General features: G+C 53.5%; 1 long non-coding RNA gene across 1 annotated transcript; it reads left to right on the forward strand.

Moving 5' to 3' along the window:
• Window positions 1–1049: 1049 nt before the first annotated feature.
• Window positions 1050–1972, forward strand: LOC115299418. Its single transcript, XR_003912179.1, has 3 exons — window positions 1050–1343; window positions 1517–1598; window positions 1772–1972. It is a non-coding gene; the product is annotated as an uncharacterized LOC115299418 (long non-coding RNA).
• Window positions 1973–6380: the final 4408 nt, after the last annotated feature.

The raw sequence follows: 6380 nt of genomic DNA on the forward strand, positions 1-6380 counted from the left end.
TCTCACACACATGAACCCCTATCACTAGGCGGTGCCCCCGCCAGCCGCCAGCCTCCAGGTGAGCCCTCGCCCTCCCGTGAAATGTCCGCCAGGCCACCCTCATCTCTGCTTGTGGAAGTCCTGCCCCTCCAGACATCCCAGCCTGAAGCCTGGGGCTCGTGCCCCGCCCTAATGTCATTGGTTGCCCCCAACAAGGAGTCACATCTATCACAGGCACCCACTGGGTGGGGACAATGGAGTCACAAGGTGAACTGACATGCCCAAGGCCACACATTTACTAATGGTCAGGGCCAAAACTTGAATGGGCCACCAGTTCCAGGATTCCCCTCTCTCATCACCCAGTTACTTCTAGATATGATTAACAGGTCTGTTTAGTCCTTCACAGATTGTGCCCCCTCCATGCACGTGTGCATGCACGCACATGCACGTGCGCACACACACACACACACACACTCTAGTGCTTGTCAGGTCCTCAGGAATTCAGTCATTACTAGCTTTGTCCCATGTCTCTGGACTGCATTCATGACCCTTGTCACTTGAGAGGCATAGGGGAAAAGGAGTTACAAAGGAGGTTGATTGCCCAGGTTCCCAAGTAGTTTCCCAGAGAATAGGGTCCTTGTGAACTTACCAGGAGGGGTGAGGCCCCCATGGGGAGGGTCATGTAAGCATGAAGGAGGGAGCTGAGGCGAAGAGGGGAAGGAAGCCCAGGGAGGAAGGTGGGGCCCAGCGTGGATTCAGCCCCACCAGGCTCCTCGTCCCTTCACTGAGGGGAGGAGAAGAAGGGGGGGGGGCCAGTGAGGCTGGCCAGTCTCCGGAAATCCATTGTCTCCCCTCACAGCCCCTGCCTCAAGGGGATCCCATTTCAGAGGATCCAGAAGATGGGGGAGAAGGGGGGCATTGCAGAGCTGCCGCTGAAATAGAGGAAGTAGAGACAGCATGTCAACTCCCCCCAAACCACCAACACGTGCTTAATGAATTGGGCAATCACATCAGGTATTTCACAAGGAGGTTACTTCTCATTTTCTTATTTCCTCCTAAGATCTGGTCAGTGATGTGGGAGTCGAATCACTGTCCTCTCAACCCCTCTATACCACCTGCGGTGGCAGTCGGGCAGGGGTGCGCTGACACAAGTCACTTCTCCCCTCTTACCCAGATCTGCTCAGCCAGGAGCTTCCGTCCACCGTGTGCCCAGAGATACTCAGCTCCAGGTGTCCCTCGCATCGCCCTGGGGAACGGCTCATCCCGGGAGACTGGGCAGAAGGAATTCGGAATGTGGACTGACCCCGAGGGGCTGCCCCTGAAGAAGAGGCCTGTGGGCGTCCAGATCTGTCTGTGCCTGGAGGGTAAGTGTGAAGAAGGGGTGGCCATTGTCCCCAACCACACTCTCCGAGACTCTGTCTGCCCCACTCCTGGGCTGGTCCTCAGCTGCTCCCAAACCAGCTTGGGAAGCAGAGCGTGGTCATTGCCCCAAGCCCTAAAATCATAAACAAAACTCTCTTCTTTGCATCCACTCCAGGTGAGATGCCAAGAAATGAAAATTGAAGAAGTGTCTTGTACAGCTGAATACGGGATGGGATAAGATGGTGGGAGCCTCAGAGGTAAGGGGCTGGGGCGGACGAGGCAGGAGGGGAGTATGAAGGTTCAGGATGCTGGGGTCGGATTGCTTGGGATGGGATGGGGAAACTGAGGCCCCCTGGTAGAGACAGAGCCGGACTCCCATCTCCGGATGTACCCTCGGAACCGGGCAGTGCCTTCCCCGATCCCTCTGCAGGTGCCAGCGGAGAGGCAGCGGACGACTCTTCAGGAGGCTGGCACGGGGCCCAAGCAATCTGTTCCCAACTTCCTCCTGCGTGGGTGGCGGCGACACGTCCCCAGCCGGCCCCCGCGCCTCTCACCAGCCGTCAACACGCCCTCACTCTCTCCTTGTGTGTGTTGTCAAATCTTCCCAATATAGCAGCCCGGAGTCTGTCAACAGTTCTGTTCTATGCCTGCTTCCCCTCCCCCAAAGGATGCCAAGTCTGCTGGCCCCTCCCTCAATGGGGGCATTTCCCGTCATGCCTCAGCCTCAGCCCCAGCACCACCTCCCCAGAGGTGCTTGAAGAGCCACTCCAGCTCCCATTGTCTGGTCCCTTGGATAGGACCCGGGCCAGGATGTATCTGAGTGGCACGAGGGAAGAGGAGTCCAGGGGACTGGGGACTGGCTGGACACGGGGAAGAGGGGAGTGGAAACTGAAGGTGACACTTGGGGTTCTGACTTGAAATGACTCAGGGAAGATGGTCCTATTCACTGAGGTGGGGGGCCCTGGAGAAGGAGTCGTTTGGGGACAGAGAAAGAGAGAGGAGCTTGAGATCCAGGGAGACAGAGAGGACTGTGAACTCCTCAAGGGGATGTCCTTGTGCACTTGCAGACTGGGGGCTCAGGAGAGAGGTCTGGGCCTGAAGAAGGTGCCAGAAGGCAGAATGCAATCATCCACAGGAAAAGCTCATTTGCTTCAATAGCATTCGGCAGGCAACCTGCGTTATCACTAATGAAACCCCAAGGACTCACTTCACAGAATTCCCCATGTGCACCCCACCAGGGTGCTGCAGGACAGACTGGCTTCCACCCCCAGATGTCTGGACACATCCCAGCAGCTGCCTTCTCTTTCCCTTTTCCAGCTGCCTGGAAGAGAGTGACCTGGTCTGAGCACCAGGAGCCCTGGATCCCCTCCTAGCTTTGACAACTGACCTTGTGAAATGGAAACAGATCATTTTCTCTCTCTTAGCCTCAATCTCCTCACCTGTGAAATGGGAACAAATATGGCAGTGGATGCAGATACTTCACACACATAAGGAATTTGGGTGACAATTGCCCAGCGATCTGGCCAGCTCCCCTGAGTCCTGTCTCTCCCCGACCCTCACCCCTGTCCCCCGGGGACCCATGGCGGGTCCCGCCCCAGTTGTGTGGCACACCATCCCCAGCCTTTGTTGCCATGTACTCCAGGGGGTTCCAGGACACTGTTCCAGTCCCCTAAAGCCTGCACGGACCCCTCTGCCATCCCTGCTCCAATGGGTGACCCTGCAGGTCAGAAGACACCACTAATAATGCTCAGAGGGTGACGTTTATTGCAGCACCAGGCAGCCCCTGCTTAGCTTCCAAGGCTAGCAGGAAATGTCAGGCACAGAGCGAATCACTCTTTACAATGCATCTTGGGCAGAACATTTTGTAATGATTCCTTATTGCTGGTCTTAACTGAGACCTCAGTGAGGTAGTCAGGCCCCTCCTCTCCTCTCCTGCCCTCCAGCTAAGACTGCAGCTCCTGGTGACCCCTTCATCACACCCACGAGACAGTCTGTCTTCATGATGGGATCAGAGGGGACGTGGATTTAAGGTGGAGAGACAGGCTGTAGTCCTCCTGGGACACTCTCCCTTCATTTCAGAAACGGGGGTGGGAGGAAGGTTGCTCACCTGGGCCATGAAGGTCAGCTCATGAATCTGAGACACAGTGGGTGCCTTTGTGCCAATGGGACCCTGTCACACACCACCGTGGGCTGTGGTGGATGCATATTGTGTGTCTGCTCAGAATCCGTCTATTCCTCTGGAAGAGAAAGCCCTTCATCTGGAGAATCCTCCCTCCCTCCTTCCCTCATGCCAGCACGGAGCCCTGGCTGCCAATCAGAGGACGCTCCCACCCACCCCACCCCCAGCCACAGGGGCAGGGCATAACCTAACCCCAGACCATGGGAAGTCACCCCCTGAGGTCTGGCAATCAGAACCAAAGGAAGACAATGAATCAGGGAACATGTGAGGCAGGAGTTGCTGGCGACCATGGTTCCAGTTTCTAGAAGGAGCCAATCTGCAGGAGAATACAAAATAAAAGCTATCTTCACTAATTCCAGTGGGATCTCTGTCACTTACAACCAGCATTCTATTCTCCTGTTAGACATGCGTTCTCTCCGCCAGCCCTCTGGAGACAGTTCCCATCTCACTGCTGTCTCCTCCAGGCCAGCCCAGAGGGTGTGGCCTAGTGACCTGGAGCAGGGCAGACCCAGTGACCAGACCTTCCACTGGAGCCCCTCGCCTGGCAAGGACAGGGACCCCCTGTCCTCTCTGCCAGCCCCTTCCAGTTCGTACTCTGCTGCCCCCTGCTGGCCACAGGCCATCATGCGCCCAACTCTTCAGGGCTAGGGTAGGTTTGGGGGTTACATCCCAGGGACCCAAATGAGGACGCAGAAGCCAAAAGTCTGAGCAGAGGCAGCCTCTCACAACCCCATCCCAGTAAGAAACATCTCTGGAAATACACACTCAAAAAAACCCCTTCACTGTTACATGTGGGCTAAGAATACTGCTGTCTTCCTTGGGTGAGAATAGCACAGCAATACAAATCGGGAGTTGGAAATGCAGACGTTGTCTTCCAAGGGAGAACCTCCAGGCAGGTTTTCCAGGAGGCTGGCATAATGGAACATAAGGACATAAAGACAAGTCGCTCAAGAGAGAAACAGAGTCAAGAAAATAATCACAGCTGAGGGGAGAGTGTGCAGAAGCGAGAGCCCAGGCTCACAACGAGGTGACAGCACCCCAGGGCGCGGGACTGGCCCCCAAAGCAGCTTCTCTGACCCATGTTGCTCACAAATACAGAGGCGGGGGGCGGGGACAATAATTCACGTGTTTAGTTTGCAGGACACCTTAGCACATAATATCACATTCGATTTCACACCACCTGACGAGGTCATTGTTATGGTCTTCATGTTTTTTTTCACACAAGGTAATAGAGATTCTTTTTTTAAAGTTTATTTATTTATTATGAGAGACAGAGTATGTGAGCATGAGCAGGGGAGCGGCAGAGAGAAAGAGAGAGAGAGAGAATCCCAAGCAGGCTCAGGATGGGGCTCAAACCCACAAACATGAGATCATGACCTGAACTGAAACCAAGAGTCAGATGCTTAACCAACTGAGCCATCCAGGCGCCCTAGGGTAATAGAGATTCTGAGAGATGTAGTGGCTTGACTGAGGCAACTTCTCTGAGCAGCAGAGCCTAGACTTTAACCCACGGCCAACCCCATGCCCAGGGCTCCCTCTAATGAATGAGGCCACCTCTGTGTGGGTGGGATCATGTCTGTGGTCATCTGGCCCAAAAAGGGAAAGCCCCAAATTCTTTAGGGTCAAAGAATGGAACCAAGATTTAAAAATTTGACCCTGTTATTTAGCAGCTGTGTGCCTTTGAAGAAGTTACCTAACTACTCTGAGTCTCTTGCATGAGTATATCTTGTTTTAAAGATTTTATTTTTAAGTAACCTCTATACCCAACATGGGGCTCGAACTTACAACCCCAGGATCAAGAGTCACATGCTCTACACACTGAGCCAGCCAAGCACCCTCATGGGGTTATTTTAAACCTCATACGTCAATGTATGTAAATTACCCAAAGCAGGGGTTGACATGTAGTAGATACAATTACAATGATCACAAAAATCAGCACATGCGTACTTCCAAATGCAACTCTCCAGGATATTTCGTCTGATTTTGTGTTTTCCTGGTGAAATCAAAGGAGTCCACCCTTCCCCCATGTCATCATCTTAACCATAGGGGAAAAAAAGACCCCAGAGACTCCTCAGCTCCAAATCAAGTTGATTGCTTTCATCTTTATTTCACAGATGAGAAACTGAGTCTCGAAGCAGTTAAGTCACTCCTTCAAGGTCACAGAGATAATATGTGGTAGAACCAGGACATAAGCCTGTGTCTGACTCCAAAGCCCTCGCTCTTTCACTAACTCTTGTGAGCTTGGTCTGTGGTAAAGGGAAGGAGTGTAGGGGAAGGGCAGTGGAGACATCATTGCTGCTGTAACGGTCCAGGTGAGGCTCATGGTGGCATGAAGGCAGAAGAAGTGGTTCGAAAGGGGTCGATTGCATCTGTATTCAGGAATAGACTGTGCAGGACTTACGGACAGATTCATTCGCTAAAAGGTTTTTGGCTGAAACCACTAAGTGAGTAATGGCACCATTTTCTGGAATGGGAAGACCAAAGATGAAAGCCATTTGTGCGTAGGGTCCTCCTTTGGCCTTGGTCGGTTTGGGTACCTTTAGACATCCAGCGGAGCTGTTGGGTGAATGCACATGATCTCAGAGATGAGGGCAGGACAGGAGAGAGCAGCATGGAGGGGAGACTCAAAGCCAGTGGAGTAGATGGGATCTCCTGGGGGAGAATAGAGAGAAGAGCCCAGGACTGAGCCCTTGGGCCCTCCAACGTTTGGAGGTCCACCGGGGGGTAGGGGAAGGACTGGGGAGCTGCATGTGGTGTCCTAGAAGCCAAGAGGAGATGATGTTTCAAGGAGAGAATGAGCAATTCTGTTCAGTGTCGATGAGAGCCCAAGTAAGGTGACGACCCCAAAGTGACCAGAGGA

This window comes from Suricata suricatta, chromosome 8 (genome assembly GCF_006229205.1).
Source record: "Suricata suricatta isolate VVHF042 chromosome 8, meerkat_22Aug2017_6uvM2_HiC, whole genome shotgun sequence".
Taxonomy (NCBI): domain Eukaryota; kingdom Metazoa; phylum Chordata; class Mammalia; order Carnivora; family Herpestidae; genus Suricata; species Suricata suricatta.